The sequence below is a fragment of the Mesoplodon densirostris genome, chromosome 19 (assembly GCF_025265405.1).
Source record: "Mesoplodon densirostris isolate mMesDen1 chromosome 19, mMesDen1 primary haplotype, whole genome shotgun sequence".
NCBI lineage: Eukaryota > Metazoa > Chordata > Mammalia > Artiodactyla > Ziphiidae > Mesoplodon > Mesoplodon densirostris.
This window is the reverse complement of record NC_082679.1, coordinates 27,985,883-28,003,542: the sequence shown is the minus strand read 5'-3', so window position 1 is coordinate 28,003,542 and position 17,660 is coordinate 27,985,883. Positions and strand designations below refer to the sequence as shown.

The following is a 17,660-nucleotide window of genomic DNA, read 5'->3' as shown; positions in this document are numbered from 1 at the left end:
TCCAGAAGGCTGTGATGTGTCTCAGATGAGCTTCGTTCAGGTGTGAGTTACAGCGCCGTTGGTTATGGGTTTACTGCGAATGAATCAGCTGTATATATTAAATCAGGCGTCTTTAAACAGAAACACACGTAAAAACAAGGTTATGTATTGATCAGTTGATGAAAATGTTGGGACCAGAGGCTCATAAGAACCTGTATTTCCCCCAGGAGCAATAGTTCCTTATTTTCTAATTCAGTGTTTGTGGCAACTTTGTCGAACATAACTACCACGAATAACAAGAATGGATTGTGTAGGGTTTTTTTGTTTCTTGTTTTTTTAAGCTGTGCTTTACTGGGATACAAATTAAGTATAATAAAAGGCACAAACCTTAAGTGCACTGCTTGATGAATTTTGGCAAATATTACCTATGTAACCATCACCCAGATCTAGCTACAGACCATTTCCATCATCCCAGAAGATTTCCTCGTGGACCTTCCTAGTCAGTACTTAGCCCTCTCCCCCTCCTGCTGCTCACTTAAGGCAATCACACCTCCGATTTTTTTCCCCATCACTTTCACTAGAACTTTACTTCAAGGGGATTGCACAGTGAATGGTCTTTTGTGTCTGGCTTCCTTTCCTCAGCATGGTGGATTTGAGATTCATCCATGACCTTGCGTGTATCAGTAGTTTATTCCCTTTCATTATCAAGCTGTATTCAAGTGCGTGGATATAACATAGTTTGTTTCTCCATCTACCAGTCGATGGACACTGTGCTGTTTCCAATTTGGGGCTTTTGTGAATAATGCTGCTATGAAAATTTCTGTACAAATGTTTTTGTAGACATACTTTTCACATCCATTAAGTCAATTCCTTGAAGTGGAATTTCTGGGTCATAGAGTAGGTGTATGTTTAACCTTAGTTAATTCAGGCTCTTAGTTCTCTTCTGGAACAACACATCTAGTTGAAGGCCATTCCAGGAATATTTGGCAGCTCAGTATTGCCAGGATGCTGGGTCTGTCTCTGATTCACTGGGCCTTCCCCCTCAGGAGTGCAAAATGGCTGCTGTAGCACTGGCCATTGTCACCATGCTTCACATCATTCTCTCAAGCAGGAAAGAGTAGGGGCAAATAATCTTCCCAATGTAAGGTTCTGTCTTTTTTATCCAAATGTAAAAATCTTCCCATGTCCACACTTGGCTGCAAAGGAGGCTGAGAAAGGAAGTCTCTGGCAAAGGGGCAAAAGGCCTATACTCACTGTGAGTCGTCCTCTTAGGAGGGTACATTGCTGAATGGAACCAAATCCAAGTTCTGTTTAAAAGGATATCAGACTGAGACTGGCTGTTGGACCCTCCTGAGCCTTGGAGAGGACCCTGCGAGGCCACATTGTCAGGGGCCTGGACACTGGCTAGGAACTGGTGGCTTGTGTTCTATGCAAGAGCAAGAGCCCCAGAAGGAAAACTAAAGAGACAAAAGCTTCTAGAGCAGTGGTCCTTGGACCAGCAGCATCAACATCACCTGGGAACTCGTTAGAAATGCAAATTTTCAGCACCCCCCGCCCCTGCCCCCAACCTGCTGATTCTGAAGTCCATTCTTTCATTCTTTCTTTTAAAAGCCTTCCAGGTGATTCTGGTGCCTGCCCACGTTTAGGAACAAGTGGCCTAACGCATGTGTGGAATATTGTAGGGGCTTTTCTTTCCCCTTCGCTTCTCTTAACTCCATTTTTTCCTGAACTTGAAGTGTTCTCTTTTGCTTGATGCCCTGGGCAGCCCTGTGTCTGGTCAGTGTAATCGCTGCTTTTGTTCCCTTCACTCCACCCCGTTACCTGTTTCACTCCTCAGAGTTTCCCCCCTGTTTTTTATACACTAGTATTAAGAAAAAATTCAAAAACCTTTTCAGATGCCTGATTTTCTTGGCAAGTCTGTGGCTTTATAGCTTCATTTAGAACAGCGGTGAATGGCAAAAAGGGAAAGAGAGAACGTACCAAACATTTCTAGTGTGTGACTACCTGTGTAAACAAGGCTTTTAGGAGTTAGACACCAGTTGCTTTATGAGCAATCCAAGTTTTATAGGGCACGCTTTTATGTTGTTAAACTAATTCAGTGATTTTAGAACTCTAAAGGTCACTGAACATAAAGGTGGTGTCGATTTTAATTGCTCTCCAAAGAGCTCTTTCTTTCTCTCTCCCCAAAAGTCTGGGTGGATGGATAGATGAAAAGAGAGATGGTGAGGCCTGGATCTGGGCAGGAATAGTGGTCATGGAGAGGAGGAGATAAAGTGGAGAGATTTGGGAGGTGGAATGGGTAAGACTTGGGTGAGGGACTTCCCTGGTGGCACAGTGGTTAAGAATCCACCTGCCAATGCAGGGAACATGGGTTCAATCCCCGGTCCGGGAAGATCCCACATGCTGCGGAGCAGCTAAACCCATGTGCCACAACTAATGAGCCTGCGCTCTAGAGCCCGTGAGCCACAACTACTGAGCCTGCATGCCACAACTACTGAAGCCCATGCACCTAGAACCCGTGCCCCGCAACAAGAGAAGCCACCACAGTGAGAAGCACGTGCACCACAACAAAGAATAGCCCCCGTCGCCGCAACCAGAGAATGCCTGCACGCAGCAATGAAGACCCAATGCAGCCAAAAATAAATGAATTAATTTTTTAAAAAAAAGAAAGAGTTGGGTGAGTCAGAGGTGTGAGGTCAAAGTTGGTACTTAGTCTCTAGAGAGGGCTGTATCAGCTAGCTGCTGCCACATAACAAATAACCCCCAACTTTAGAGGCTGTTCTGGTTACTGTTGCTGTTTAACAAATTACCCCAAAATGTAGCAGCTTAATGGAACAACTGTATTATGCTCACAGGTTTTATGGGCCAAGAATTTGACATGGAATTTGACATAGTGGGTCTCTGCTCCATGATGTCTGCGGTCTTGGCTAGGAAGACTCGCAGGCTGGGGGCTGAGGTCTTGTTCATACGCCATGCATGGCACCTGGGCTGGGATGACTTGAAGATAAGACCATCAACCAGAGCATCTACTCATGGTCTCTCCATGTGTCTAGCTTAGGCTTCCCCATAGCATGGTGGCCTCAGAGCGGTAAGAATTCTATTAAGGTGGCTTAGGGCTTCCAGGGTAAATGTCCTGGTGGACATGGCAGAAACTGAATTGACTTTTATGACCTAGCTTCAGAAGTCACATAGTGGCACTTCTGTTGCACTGTCCTGGTTGAAGTAGTCACAAAGTTTCCTCAATTCAAGGGGACTGGCAAGATCACACCTTGGTAGATCATGGGAGGTTGTAGACATTATTTCAGCCATCTTTGGAAAACACGATGTGCCACAGTGGATTAAAACAAAACTGTGGTTCCACTGGTTAGAATTTGGCCTTGGGTACCTCTGGTTACTTCTGTCTTACCTGGGTGTGGTCAGCTGTAGGTCAGCTAGGCAGCTCTGCTTCTAGGGCTTGGCTGGCTGTGAGCTGGGATGATAGAGGTGATGGGCATGTGTCTCTTGTCCTCCGAAAGGCTAGCCTGGACTTTGTCACATGGCAGCTGGGCAAAGAGTAGGCTCAGAAACGCACACCATCACTTCCACCACATTCTGTTGGCCAAGGCAAGTCAGAAGGCCAGCCCAAGTTCAAGGGTTGGATAATAAATAGGAGGAGCTGTAAACAGTGGGACTAGGGAGAAGAAGAGTTTTTGGCCCCAGTGGTCTTTTTTCCAGATCCCCTTGCCATCAGCCCTCTCCCATTTTGCTGGGCCTCTCTTCTGAATCAGCGGATTCACAGAGTACAGTCCTTGACCCACGGAAGGCTTTGAGAGTCCTTGTGATGGGCTGCAAAGATGTGTAGAAATGCCAACTCGTTTGTGTCAGGTTGTGTTTGACTGCAAATAACGGAAAACCTAACAGTGGCTTAAACTGTAAGGATTAAGAAGTCTGGAGGCAGGCAACCCATGAGGAGTTGTTAAGAACCTAGTCTTTTTCTCTCCTCTCATCAGTTATCCTCCGTAGGTGGGCTTACCAGCCTCAGATTTATTGCCTCATGATTGCAAAATAGCTGCCACAGCTCCAGTCTTCTCAACTGTATTCAAAGCTGGAAGCAGGAAGCAAAAGACTTTCTCCCTAGAGAAGCTCTGTCTTTATATTCTGGAAGAAAACCTTTCCCAAATTCTGTCTTCCCCAAAAGATTCATTGAGCAGAACCCAACTCTGTACACTTTGGCTTTTACTTATTTGCAAAACTATGGCTAGCCTAGCTGCTAGGAAGCCTGGGAAAGTGAATGGCTGATAAAGGGGAGAGCAGTGCCACTGGCCTCGTCCAATTATTTTAAAGCTATTTTGGCCACAACCCACAGTCGGAAATATGTACACACAGAGACACACAAAATTGAAACGAGTATCACAAACTGATCCTTTTGCTTACCCTGTGTGATGCCTTTTAATATTTCCTATTCTATCCCATTCCATTTGACCCCATACTCTTTAACTTAAAACAAAATTCCTTGTCACAACCTGCTAATTTGATTTCACAACCCTCAAAGGCATGACCCATAGTTTGAAAAAGACTGACTGACTCAGAACAGCGTTTGTTTACATCTTGGAATTGGCAGGGGTTACCCCGAGCAGCATCAGGCTTCTGTGAGCAAGGCGAGGAGGGGTGGGGAAATGGTGTTTGGAAAAGCACCAGCTAGACTTTGCCACATCCTCTTCCCCTATCACTTCCCATGAGCAAATGGTAGTGTTCCGTCGACTTTGATTTTTATGACTTGCAAATAACCTGAGGGTTACTAGCATTAAATTAAATCTAAATTAAAATTAGCCTGTTTCTGGAGCTTTGCGGGGACTTTTAATTCTGTATCCTGCTCAGCAACCTGGCTTGTGCACAACTCCTGATGACAACGCAAAACTCCGATGGCATTCCAAGTGCCGGAGAAATTCACAGGATTTTCTGGAAGGACACTTTGTCATTGTTGCATCGTGGCTGTTCTCTTGAGCTGGTTGTGGTTTCGCAAGCCCATCTTTTCGTGCTTTTGATAGCCCAGTGGTGGAGAAGGAGGTTCTTCAGAATCACAGGGTCTGAGTTCAAATTCTGGCCTCACAGTGTGGTTTGGGGCAAGTGTCCTGACCCCTGGGAGCCTCAGTTTCCTGCGCTGTGGGAAATGTTCCTCCTGCCTCCCCGGGGACTGGGAGGAACCAATAGGTGTGGGGTTAGCACAGGGCCTGATACCAAGGAAGCACTGGGGCAGGGTAGGCTCTTCCTAGATGTATCAGCCAGCTTCGGCTGAGTGCTTTGCAGTAATGAGTGAGCCCTAGATCTCAGCAGCTGACAGCAGCAAAGGCTCCTCTCTCGCTCGTGTGTCCGAGCTTCGTGCATTGGCTGTGGCTCCGTCCACGTACCCATTGTCATGCCAGGACTTGGGCAGAACCGTGCAATGGCTTTTAAAGCTTCTGCTCTGAAGGAGCGCAAGGCGTCCACTCCCCTGTGCGTAATTTGGGGTTGCAGCTTTGCATGCTAATTGTGTGTCCCCCACCTCCCCGGGTCACTTTTTCAAAAGCTTTTTGAGTATGTGTGTGTCGAGGAAGGAGAGGGGCGTCTAATGTCACCCCTGGTTGAGAACCACTAGTCCTGATCTTGCCCAAAGTCAAGGACTGGGTCTGCTTTTGTTCGTTACGGTATCCTCAGCTCTCCCCCATGCTGGACACAGAGCGGGCAATTAGTAAATGCCTTTCTCACCAGGCTGCTCTTTGAACGAATAATGATTGGGTTTGTTTAACCACCTGTGTAAATTCATTTGTTCACCCCACAAATATTTAGTGACCCCCTACCATGTGCCATGCTCTGTGCAGGCTCTGGGTGTCCCACAGGGAACAAAACAGACAAAATCCCTGTCCTCGGGGGGGGTTGACATTTTGGTGGGGGAGACAGACGACAAAAAATCAGAGAGACGTATGATTTTTGGATGTTCAAGTATTTTCAAAATAAAAAATTTTCATTTTGGAAAACTGCAAATGTGCACAAAGTAGAATAGTAAAACATGGACCCCATCAACCAACTCTTTGCCAATTTTCAGTTTTCTGCCACTCTGACAGACCAGCGCTGTCCAAGAGAGCTTTCTGCCACCGTGGGAATATTCTAGATCTGCGGTGTCCTGTGTGGTAGCCAGCAGCCACGCGTGGCTGTCAAGCCCACGAAATGTCGCCACCGTGACCGCGAACTAAATGTTTAATTTCCTTTACACTCTTAAGGTAAATCTTTTTTATTTAAAACTTTCACATTCCTCCTTGTCCCCTTTTTTTCCCATTTGTTTATTGCAGTAAAATATACATAACACAACCTACCATCTCAGCCATTTCGAAGTGTACGATTCAGCGACAGTAAGTGCGTTTGCATAGTTGTGCAACCTTCACCCCCATCCTTCTCCAGAACTTGTAGCATCTTGCAGAACTGAAACTCTGCACCCACTAAACAATAACTCCCGGTTTCTCCTCCCCTGCCCCCAGCCCCTGGCAGCTGCCTTTCTACTTCCTGTCTCTCCGTCATAAGTGGCATCAGATGGTATCTTTGTCTTTTTGTCACTGGCTCACTTCACCTAGCTTAAGGTCATCCATGCCGTTGCGTGTATCAGAATTTCCTCCCTGAATGCTATTCCATTGTAAATAGACACCACATTTGGCTTATCCATTCATCTGTTGATGGACACTTGGGTGGTTTCTACCTTTTGGCTCGTTTCTACCTTTTGGCTCTTGTGAATAGTGTTGCTGTGATCGTGGGTGTATAAATCTGTCTTCAGGACCCTGCTTTCAATTCTTTTGTGTATATAGCCAGAAGTGGACTTGCTGGGTCATATGCTAATTCTATTTTTAATTTTTTGAGGAACCGCCAAAGTGTTTTTCACAGCAGCTGCAACATTTTACATTTCCACTAACTAACAGAGCACCAGGGTTCCAGTTTCTCCAGGTCCTCGGCAAGACTTGTTAATTTTTGGTTTTTTGATAGTAGCCCTTCTAAAGGGGGTGGGGCGGCATCTGTGGTTTTGATTGCATTTCCCTAATGATTGGTGGTGTGGATCATCTTTTCCTGTGCTTATGGCCATTTGTATATCTTCTTTGGACAAATAACTACTCAAGTCATTTGCCCTAATTTCATTTCATTAGCTTGAACTTAAATGCGCGTAGTCACACATGGCTAGTGGCTTCCGTATTGGACAGCGCAGGTCAGTATGCCCCTGACCTCCCAGAACTGGATTATTTTGCAGTAAATCACAGACATTTGATCACTTCACCCCTATGTATTTTAGGATGTATTACTAAAAGGTAAGAACTCTAAAGGAAAAAAAGCAGAAAAACAAAAACACTATGCCATTGTTATACCTAGAATCTTAATCACAATATCTTAGTATCATCAGATATCCAGACAGCATTCAAATTCTGTCTTTCCACTCTCAGTGGGTTCATTTGTGTCTTTCAAGGCTCCCTCTGTCTGCCGGGTTGAGAGCTGCAGGCTCCTGGGTAGCCTTGTGCATGAGTGGGTAGGGGGCACGTATCACTGGTTGTGTGTGGCCCATGGTTTCCCCTTCACCACTCTATTTAGCCTCGTTTATCTCACCTGACAAATGGGGTAACAACAGGGGTTTGGAAGGACCCAAGGAGACCTGGTACCTGGCAGTTGAAGTCGGACCACGTGCATAATCAAATGATATGTAAACCCTTCCATATGGTAACTCCATTTTTAGTTTTTTAAGGAGCCTCCATGCTGTTCTCCATATTGGCTGCACCAATTTCTATTCCCACCAACAGTGCAGGAAGGTTCCCCTTTCTCCACACCGTCTCCAGCATTTATTATTTGTAGACTTTTTGATGATGGCATTCTGACTGGTGTGAGGTGATACCTCATTGTAGTTTTGATTTGCATTTCTCTGATAATTAGCAATGTTGAGCATCTTTTCATGTGCCTGTTGACCATTTGTATGTCTTCTTTGGAGAAATGACTATTCAGGTGTTCTGCCCACTTTTTGATTGGGTTGTTTGTTTTGTTGTTATTGAGTTGTATGAGCTGTCTGTATATTTTGGAAATTAAGCCCTTGTCAGTCACATCATTTGCAAGTATCTTCTCCCAGGCTATAGGTTGTCTTTTCCTTTTGTTTCTGGTTTCCTTTACTGTGCAAAAGCATATAAGTTTGATTAGGTCCCATTTGTTTATTTTTGCTTTCATTTCTATTGCCTTGGGTGTAAACCCTTCAAAATGTGCTCAAGGGCCAAATGTGACAAAAGGCACCAGGTGGAAAAGCTGGGGCCTGGGGACTTTTGTCCAACCTGACTGTGCTGTGGCCAGAAAGCTTTGGGAGTTGCCCCACTAGGTAAGATTCACAATGGCAGCTAAAATGATTGTGTAACAGTATCTATCGCTTACAAATACTTTACTACACCAGAGGATTAAAGGCCTAAGAGCCTCTCCACTGCCATACGTGAAAATAAGGACTATGATTGTGCCCATTTTACAGATGAGGGCACTGAAGCCTAGAGCGGTGAAGTCACTTGCCCGACTTCAGCCCATGTGTGGGGAAGTGGAGATTTGAACTGCTGACTCCAACCCCAAACTGTAACCCCATGCTGGGCCTCTTGGCATCAACCTGATAGGCGACATAGATGCCAACCCTGGCACCTGAACAGGGGACCCATCTCAGAGGAACCCCGGACCTGCTGATCATTGACAAATGGTTTTCTTTTTATTATGGAAACTTTCGAGAAGATGTACATTAACTAGAACGGTGTACTGAGCCCCCAGGTAGCCATCATCCAGCTCTAACAGTTACCAACATTTGCCATGTCTGTTAGCTCTCCTCCCCCACTACAACTCTATGCTGATTATTTATTTTGTACACTTTTGTTTTTTTTGTTTTTTTTTTTTTTGCGGTACGCGGGCCTCTCACTGTTGTGGCCTCTCCCGTTGCAGAGCACAGGCTCCAGACGCGCAGGCTCAGCGGCCATGGCTCACAGGCCTAGGCACTCCGCGGTATGTGGGATCTTCCCGGACCGGGGCACGAACCCGCGTCCCGTGCATCGACAGGCGGACTCTCAACCACTGCGCCACCAGGGAAGCCCTGTTTTGTACAGTTTTTTAAAGGTAAAATTAACATGGTTGAATTGATATGTGTTGACATACAGAAACCTGAGCTGTGAATTTTTAAACCCCCATGTAACAGACACCCCATCACCATGCAGAACCTTGCTTGCCCTCTCCCCGGAAAGTCCCCCTCGTCCATTGCTCTGCTGTTACCATCTGAATGAAAACACATGGATAACAGATTCTCACAGGCTGGAGCCTCCCACTGGACATTCACCCGCAGATCCCCTTTGGAGAGCCCTGTTCAGGAGACGCCCACCTCCTGGCTCTACTTCTGGTCCGACGTTTACAGAACTTGGGCCACACCCAAAGCTTGGGGCATGGAGGAGGGGGGAACCCACATGGAGCTGGCGGCGCTCCCAAAGCCACCTTGGGCGCTTGTGATCACCCTGGTCCAGGGCAGTGCACCTGGAATCTAGATGGGCCAGGATCCCGTGTTCCAGGGTCTTGTGACAGATGCTTTCTAGATCTTTCCAGGGCCTGGGGCTCTCCATAAAAAGGAGAAGCAGCTCTCGTTCCTGCTCTCTCTTCCATCTGCTCGCTTTATCGCTTTTTTGGCTCTGAGCTATCCCAGGCATTCACGAAATGCTAACAAAGGCTGTCACCCAGCTTCGTCTTATCTTGACCCTGTGGCGTGTTGGCTTCACATTTAAAAGAGAAACAATATGACGAGAGGACCGTCTGTGGGATAGTGGTTAAGGGCGGGGACTCTGGAGTCAGCCGACCTTGGCTCAGACCCCAGCCTGACCACTGACCACTGGAGGGATATAGGGCGTATGGCTCACCGTTCTGAGCCTCGCCTTCCTCATCTGTGGAATGGGGCTGCGAAAAGCACCTGCTTCATAGGGATTCAAAGACGGTGAACAGGCTGATACGTGCAGAGTACTTCAAACCAGCAGCCATCATCATCGTCATCACAGCCACCATCATTACTGTCATCAGGTCAATCCTTGTTATTCGTGGATTCCATATTTGTGAATCCGCCTATTTGCTAACATTGTTAACCCCCAAATCAGTACTCACGGCGCTTTCCTGGTCACTTGCAGACGTGTGCAGAGCCGTGAGTCTATCTTGAGTCTCCCGATGCACGTGCTACCAGCTGAGGTTGAACGCGGCGACCCTCTGCCTCTCTGTTCAGCTCGAGAGCTATAAAGAAGCATCCTCTTTAGCGCCCTGTTGTTTTGCCCTTTTGTGCTTTTTGTGGGTGGTTTTGCTGTTAAACCCGGCCCCTCCCGTGTAGGGCTGAAGGGCCGCCCACTGTCCATAAGCACAGGAAGGCTGCGATGTGCTCTGGAGAGATCGCGCGTGTGAGGTGACCTGCCCTCAGGCATGAGTTACAGCGCTGTGGGCCTTGAGCTCGGTGTGAGCGAATCAACCGTTTATGTTAAACAGGGTGTCTTTATTGTTTTTTTAAATTATTTTTAAAATAAATTTATTTATTTATTTATTATTTATGGCTGAGTTGGGTCTTCGTTGCTGTGCGCGGGATTTCTCTAGTTGCGACGAGCAGGGGCTACTCTCGTGGTGCGCGGGCTTCTCATTGCGGTGGCTTCTCCTGTTGCGGAGCACGGGCTCTAGGCGCGCAGGCTCAGTAGTTGTAGCGCACGGGCTCTGTTGCTCCACGGCATGCGGGATCTTCCCGGACCAGGGCTCAAACCCGTGTCCCCTGCATTGGCAGGCGGACTCTCAACCACTGCGCCACCAGGGAAGTCCCAAACAAGGTGTCTTTAAACAGAAACACACATAAACCAAGGGGATATATTGATGGGTTGATGAGAATGGGACCAGAAGCTGGCAGGAAGCTAACCCTGTCTTTCCCCAGGGGCTGCGGCTCAGCGGCCATAATCGCAAATTCACGGTGACCTTATAGGACATAAGCACCTCAGATGATGAGACCTGACTGTATTTTGCTAGATTGAAGTGCTGATGGATTATATCATATAATGTTATATACTATTGCATGATGTGTGTGTGTGTGAATATATATATATATATGTACACACATTGTATGTAGATATAGTGCAGTGTGTCTGCATATATATATGTGATAATGTACAGTGTTGTTTCCTGTGGGTTTTTTTTGTTGTTGTTTTTTTGTTTTTCTGCGGTATGCGGGCCTCCCACTGTTGTGGCCTCTCCCCTTGCAGAGCACAGGCTCCGGCCGCGCAGGCTCAGCGGCCATGGCTCACGGGCCCAGCCGTTCCACGGCATGTGGGATCTTCCCAGACCGGGGCACGAACCCACGTGCCCTGCATCGGCAGGCGGACTCTCAACCACTGCACCACCAGGGAAGCCCCTTTCCTGTGGTTTTAAACTGGTATTTGACCTCTCGTCTCTCTGGCTACATCTTTCTCCTTTTCACTGACTGTCTCACTCACAGCCTCTCTCTCATTCTCTCTCCACAGTTGGCCCCCAAAAGGACCCTCCCCACATCCCCAGCTGGGGGCCCTGCGTAGAGCTGGAGTGGACGCCCCCTCCTTCCCTTCATGATTCGTTTGTAGCGCAGGTAACCAGCCAAGCATCCCGCTCATTCCCGGAGGGGCCGTGGTCTCCCGTCCACCTCCCCGGAAGGGACGTTCCTTCTTGGAAGAGCCTGGCTCAGCCACATCCTTCAGCCCCGCCCTCTCCAGCCTGGGCCCCCTGGGTCATTCGGGCCATTCCCCCCCAACCTCCATGCCATCTGCAGCAGGATCTCCCTCCCCGCTTTCCGTCTTCTCCAGATTCTCTGCAGATCCTGCCTTGTCATTCCCTGGCCGGGCCTTGCCCACCTTAGGCTGGTTGGGAAGGGCAGGGGCTCGTAGGCCACAGAGCTGGTGACATGGGAAGACAGTGGGTGTGGGCGGAGATATGAAGCCAGAGAGAGTGTGTTATCTTGCCGCACGGATGCAGCAAGAGCCTTGGAAGGGCCTCTCTGGGGACAGTCCCCGGGGCCAGCTCTAGAGGCGAGCGTGATGGGTGTGTGAGGCTCCGGGGCCATGTGTTTCTGTTCTAGACTGGGCTTGTTAACCCAGGGCCCGTGAAGTGTGTACGTGTGTGCATACGTGTGTGTGTGTGTCCCATGACACACTTCCCCCTGGGAAAGAACGTGTAACATTTCTGGCCCACATGCATGTTTCTGGCAAGAGGGTCTTTTGTTTTCATCAGACTCTCCAGGGTACTGTCCAGAGAAGCCCCTGAAATAACCATATGGGTTCCCTCCCTGAGATTCTTTACGTCACAGAGCCGTCGAGGGTAATAGGGGCTGTAGTGGTGATCAGGAAGTTCAGAGAATGCTATTGAGGGTTAGGGGTGGTGACCCAGCTGGGTGGGGGGGCACGACAGTCACCATGTCCTCAGTGAGTTCGGGACCATCCCCCTCCCCCTACCAAGAAGAAAAAGAGAGGGTAACAACTCCATGGCCCTGGACTGGGATTGTGTGTGATTTCTCATCGTGTTCTGTCTGCGTGGTTGGGAGGGAAGGATGCGTGGGCTGATGGAAGGATAGGCGGATGGGGACTTCCCTGGCGGTCCAGTGGTTAGGACTCAGTGCTTTCCCTGCCCGGGCCCGGGTTCAGTCCCTGATCGGAGAACTGAGATCCCGCAAGCCTCTCAGTGCGGCCCAAAACAGTAAAAAGGAGGAGCGGATGGATGGAAGGACGGGTCAGTTTGTGTGTTTGGAAGACAAGAAAGATGGGCGGTTGGGTGGAAGTTTGTAAAGATGGGTGCATGGAAGCTTGGTAGGATGTCTGGAGCAGTGGTGGTTGGCGCGGGGGTGGATGGGCAAACAGAGAACTTGTTTTCTCACTTGTAAACTGGGGCACACGGCATCCCTTTCCCATGGGGGCTGAACAAGCTAACATTTGTGAAACGCTTGGGACAGTGCCTGGCACATGGTAAGCAGGAGCCAAATGTTAGCCGTCCTTATCCTCATCATTCTGACAGGCTCGGCCCGGCTCTGGCGGTTCCTCTGACTCAGAGCGCCTGCCCTCCTGGCCCCTCTCCCTCTCTGTTCCCTTCCTTGAGAACCACGCTGCATGTGTCTTCCAGGGGGACCCAGAGCCTGGGCCCCTTCATGCCGCCTCCCCTCCCTCCCTCCTTCACCCAGTCACGTGTAGGACAGGAGCACAGGCTTGGGGCCAGACTTGTGGGTTCAGGGCTGGCTCCGCCACCTGCTAGCTGGGAGACAGAGAACCATGGTCTCAGCTCTTCCTTTTACTCATCTGCAAAGCGGGGGTGGCAGGACCCACCTCGAGGGATCCTGTGGGGATTAAATGAGATACATGTGTGTGAAGCACTTAGCACGGGGCCTGCATGTGATCAGGACTCAGTCTGGGTTGATGTCATCACCGTGGTCATCAGACGCTGGGGAGAGAGAGGGAGGAGGAAAAGGCAGCTGTCTGTCTCTGATCAGGAGGCTCTGGTACGGAGGGCACCTGCCCCACCCCTACCCATGCCCCTAGACTTAAGGGGACAGAAACCCTGACCCCTCCAGGGGTCTTGGCCCCAGGGAATGGTCCTTGCAGGGAGGGTCCTGGCACGCTGCCGACATCTAACTTGTCTCCCTTGCCCTCTTCCCGCCCCGCCCCGTCCAGTGGCGATGGATGATGAGGATGGGAGATGCTTACTAGACGTGATTTGGTGAGTAATGGGCTCCCCACCCCACCCCACCCTCCCCCACCCTCTCCCTCCCCTCCCCTGTCCCTCATCTCCTCAAATGTCTCTCCCCTTCTCTCTTTCAGTGACCCTCAGGCCCTCAATGACTTCTTACATGGATCTGAGAAGGTGAGTGCTGGGGCAGGGAGAAGCATCCCCAGGGCAGGGGCCTGTGGAATTGGGAGCTGAGAGACACTCCCCGCTGATGCAGTAGACATCTGCCCCTTGCCTTCCATGAGCCAGGCCCCAGGGTTATGGCAGAGAGTGAAAGAGATGGCAAATCCCTGCCCTCACTCCATACACATTTCCTTGGTAAACAAAGCAACCGAGAGCTGATAAAGGTGATGGTGGAAAGCACCATGCAGAGCAGCATAAGAAATAATAATGTCACTTGCACAACAAAAGAGGTTTAAAAGAAAATGAATGGGAGGCGGAAGCAGGGGCTTCTTCTCTAGCTGGTGTGAACCTGAAGGATCAAAGGGAGGTGCCCATGGCGCTCTGGGCAGGGGAAGGACAGGTAGGAAGGTTGGAAAGTTTGAGAAAGAAGGCCAGTGGGGCCGGAATGAAGGGGAAACTAGAAGGTGGTAAGACTGGAGTGGACAAAAATCACCAGGTCATGAAGGGCTTGGAGGACTTGATCGAGGAGTTCAGACTTTATTCTGAACGTGACAGGCAGTTCTGACGGGTTATTAAGCAGGAGAATGCCACATTCCGTTTGCCCTCCAGAGAACGGAACAAAGTGGGGGAGAGTGGATGTCTGTTGAGCCATGAGGAGCTGTATCAGTCACCCACAGCTGCATAACAAGTTATCCCATCACTTAGTGACTTAAAACAACATTTGTTAGAGCTCTCAGTTTCTGAGGGTCAGGAACTGGGGAGTGCTTAGCTGGGTGTCTAGCTCAGTGTCTCCCCTGAGTAGCAGTCAGGATGTTGCCTGGAGCCACTGTCATCTGAGGGCTTGTCTGGGGCTGGAGGATGTGCCTCCACAGTGACTCACTGCCGTGGCAGTTGGCTGGAGGCCTCAGCTCCTCACCATGTGGGCCTCCCCCTAGGATTGCTTGAGTGTCCTCACAGCATGGCAGCTGGTTCCCCCAGAGCAAGTGACCCAAGGGAGAGAGCCAGGAGGAAGCTCAGTGCCTCTTATGACCTAGTCTCCAAAGTCGCACACTGTCACTTCCGTCATACTGCATTTGCTAGAAGCGAGTCACTAAGCGCGCCCACACTCACAGGGAGGGGACGGAGCTCAGCTCCTTGAGAGGGGATGTATCAAATAATCTGTGGAGCGGAGGCGAGTGCGGAGCAGAAGTTGGTGGCCTGGGCCCCAGGGCAGGCACGGGAGGAGGTACCAGACGCTGGCTCTGGGATCTGTCTGGGAGGCAGGATCACTAGACTTGCTGGTGGCTTAGACAGTGAGGAAGAAAGAGCATCCAGAATGCCTCCTGGACTTGACCTGAGCAGCTGAGTGGGTGGTGGTACCGTTCTCTGAGACTGGGAGTTCGAGGTGGATGCCAGAAGTCCAAGGGCGGCTATTGGATATAGCAGTCTGGGGTTCTGGAAAAAGATCAGCTGGACAGAGAAACTGGGGAGGCTTGGCTGTGGACAGCCATTCATTGGGCGCTTAGGGCCTGTTGTAGACATTGCCTATGTCTGCAGGAACGAGACAGGTCCCTGTGCTCCCAGACACGGGAACACACGCACGTTAGGCGCCCGGGTGGCATGGCGTGCCGGGTGCTTGGGCTGGGCAGTGGAAGGAGTGACTTAGTGGGAAGGGACGGACAGTTGTCGGGAGGAGGTGACAAATGTGACCGGCCCTGCCAGATGTGTTACCAAAGACGCTTGAGCAAAGCCACGGAGGCAGGATTCTAGAGTTCAAGGCAGGCATGTCAGGAGAGGCTCGGACTCAGTGCTGGGGTTGCCTCGCATTTTAATCTTGCAGCCAAGCCCCTTTCTTTGGGGCGACTTTTCTGGAGGCGGAGTTTCCTGTACCCCTCGAATCTCCCCCCGCAACCCCCCCACCTCGTCTCTGTCTTTTTGTCCCATGTAACCCTCAATTGGTTTTTGTTCTAGAGGTGGGCCGGCCCACTGCCCAGCTGACCTTTGACCTTGGGTGGGGGCGGGTCTTGGTGCAGCTTGACAGTGATGAGCTCCTGGATAATCCCGGGGAGGCCCGAAGTGCCTTCTATGAAGGTCCTGGGGTAAGTGGCCCGGGGGCTCGGGGAAGGCCGTGGGCTCCAGGCATCACCCAAGTCGCCTGTGGTGGCAGCCAGTGGGGGAGGGGAGAAGGGGTCGCACTCGTCCCCTGAGGCACTTTGCCGGGAGGGGGGCAGGGGGCAGTCACTGAGGAGCAGTGTGGGGTGGAGGTGAGGCCGGAGCTGCTGGACCCCCAGCTGTGCCCTCCGGCCCCTCAAGAGAAGGAGGTGTGGTCCTGAGTCCCTGGCCTTGGAGGGCAGCTGCTACAGAGCTGGAACAGAGGCAGAGGCTGTCTCTGGAGTTCACAGTGGGGGGGTCGTGTCCCGGCCCAGCGATGGGTGGGGTGTGTGACCTGGGGGAAGGGGATCGACTGTTGTGGACCTCAGTCTCCACCTGGAAGATGAAGGCAGGGGTGATGAGCAAAGCCCAGAGCGGGGAACACAGTGGACTTTTATTGAGCACCTACTGTGTGCCGGGCCCATTACTCAGTGCCAGTCGTCCCTCCCTCTTCTTCCTCTTCTGTGGCCTCTCCCCTCCCCGCTTCGCTCCCCATCCCTCCCCCTCCTTTTTCCATCTCCCCCCTCTTCTCTCTCCCTCCCACTCCCCCCTCCTCCGTCTTCATTAACATAACTATCAGTTACCAAATACCTATCATATGCCAGGCCCTTTACAGTAATTTTCATTTAGTCCTCACAACAACCACAGTAACATTCCAAATAATTTATCTGGCATAATATAAATGACTAAATCCAGAACCCAACAAATACACATTATGTTCATGTTATTACATTTACGGAAGAGTAACAATGTGCGTTATTCTTACCCGTGCCATCCTCTTAATGCCCATAACGTCCCTGGTCAGGTTCTCAGCACCTCCTGTACGTGACGTCAGTGAACGTCACGACTGTCCTAGGAGGCGGGTTTGGTTATGGCCATTTAGCGGTTAGGAACTCAGAACTGCCTGGTCCTTGGTTGGGGGCCGAGCCGGAGCCCCATCCTGCCAGGCACTGCCCTCCACTCAGCAGCAGGGTGACCCCTTTCCCCGGCCTGGGAGGCAAGGAGGGAGCAGTGCCCACCTCACTGAGCTGTTATTAACGACAACATGGACAGTAATAATGACGGTAACAACGATAGATGATGTTTCTCGTGTGCCAGCCAAGAGCCACGTACTGCTCTGAGCCCTCCACTAGGATTAACTCAGAATCCTTCAAACTACAGGTGGTGTTATTTTTTTAAAATTTTATTTATTTTATTAATTTATTTTTGGCTGCGTTGGGTCTTCATTGCTGTGCGTGGGCTTTCTCTAGTTGCGGCGAGTGGGGGCTACTCTTCGTTGCAGTGCGCGGGCTTCTCGTTGCAGTGGCTTCTCTTGTTGCAGAGCATGGGCTCTAGGCGTGCGGGCTTCAGTAGTTGTGGCTTGCGGGCGCTAGAGCGCAGGCTCACTAGTGGCGCATGGGCTTAGTTGCTCCGCGGCATGTGGGATCTTCCCGGACCAGGGCTCGAACCCGTGTCCCCTGCATTGGCAGGCAATTCTTAACCACTGTGCCACCAGGTTTTGATCCATCGCCTGGTCAAGTATCAGTGGGTTTTCCATGCCCTTGGCATAATTATTACTCGTGGAATATTTGCTCTCAAATGCATGTATAGATTACACACTCGTGTCCTGGATTGCCATCCCGGAAAGCATTTAAGAAACATCAGGTTCGGGACTTCCTTGGTGGTGCAGTGGTTGGGAGTCTGCCTGC

At 50.2% G+C, this 17,660-nt stretch overlaps 1 long non-coding RNA gene across 1 annotated transcript in view; it reads left to right on the top strand.

Moving 5' to 3' along the window:
* The window catches only part of LOC132479762 (uncharacterized), a 56,819-nt gene extending 41,012 nt beyond the window's left edge, over positions 1 to 15,807 (top strand). The window contains exons 2-6 of the long non-coding RNA XR_009530571.1: positions 8,923 to 9,093; positions 11,499 to 11,599; positions 13,665 to 13,710; positions 13,812 to 13,854; positions 15,793 to 15,807. This is a non-coding gene — a long non-coding RNA (uncharacterized LOC132479762). The remainder of the gene's footprint in view (positions 1 to 8,922; positions 9,094 to 11,498; positions 11,600 to 13,664; positions 13,711 to 13,811; positions 13,855 to 15,792) is intronic.
* The last annotated feature ends 1,853 nt before the right edge of the window (positions 15,808 to 17,660 follow it).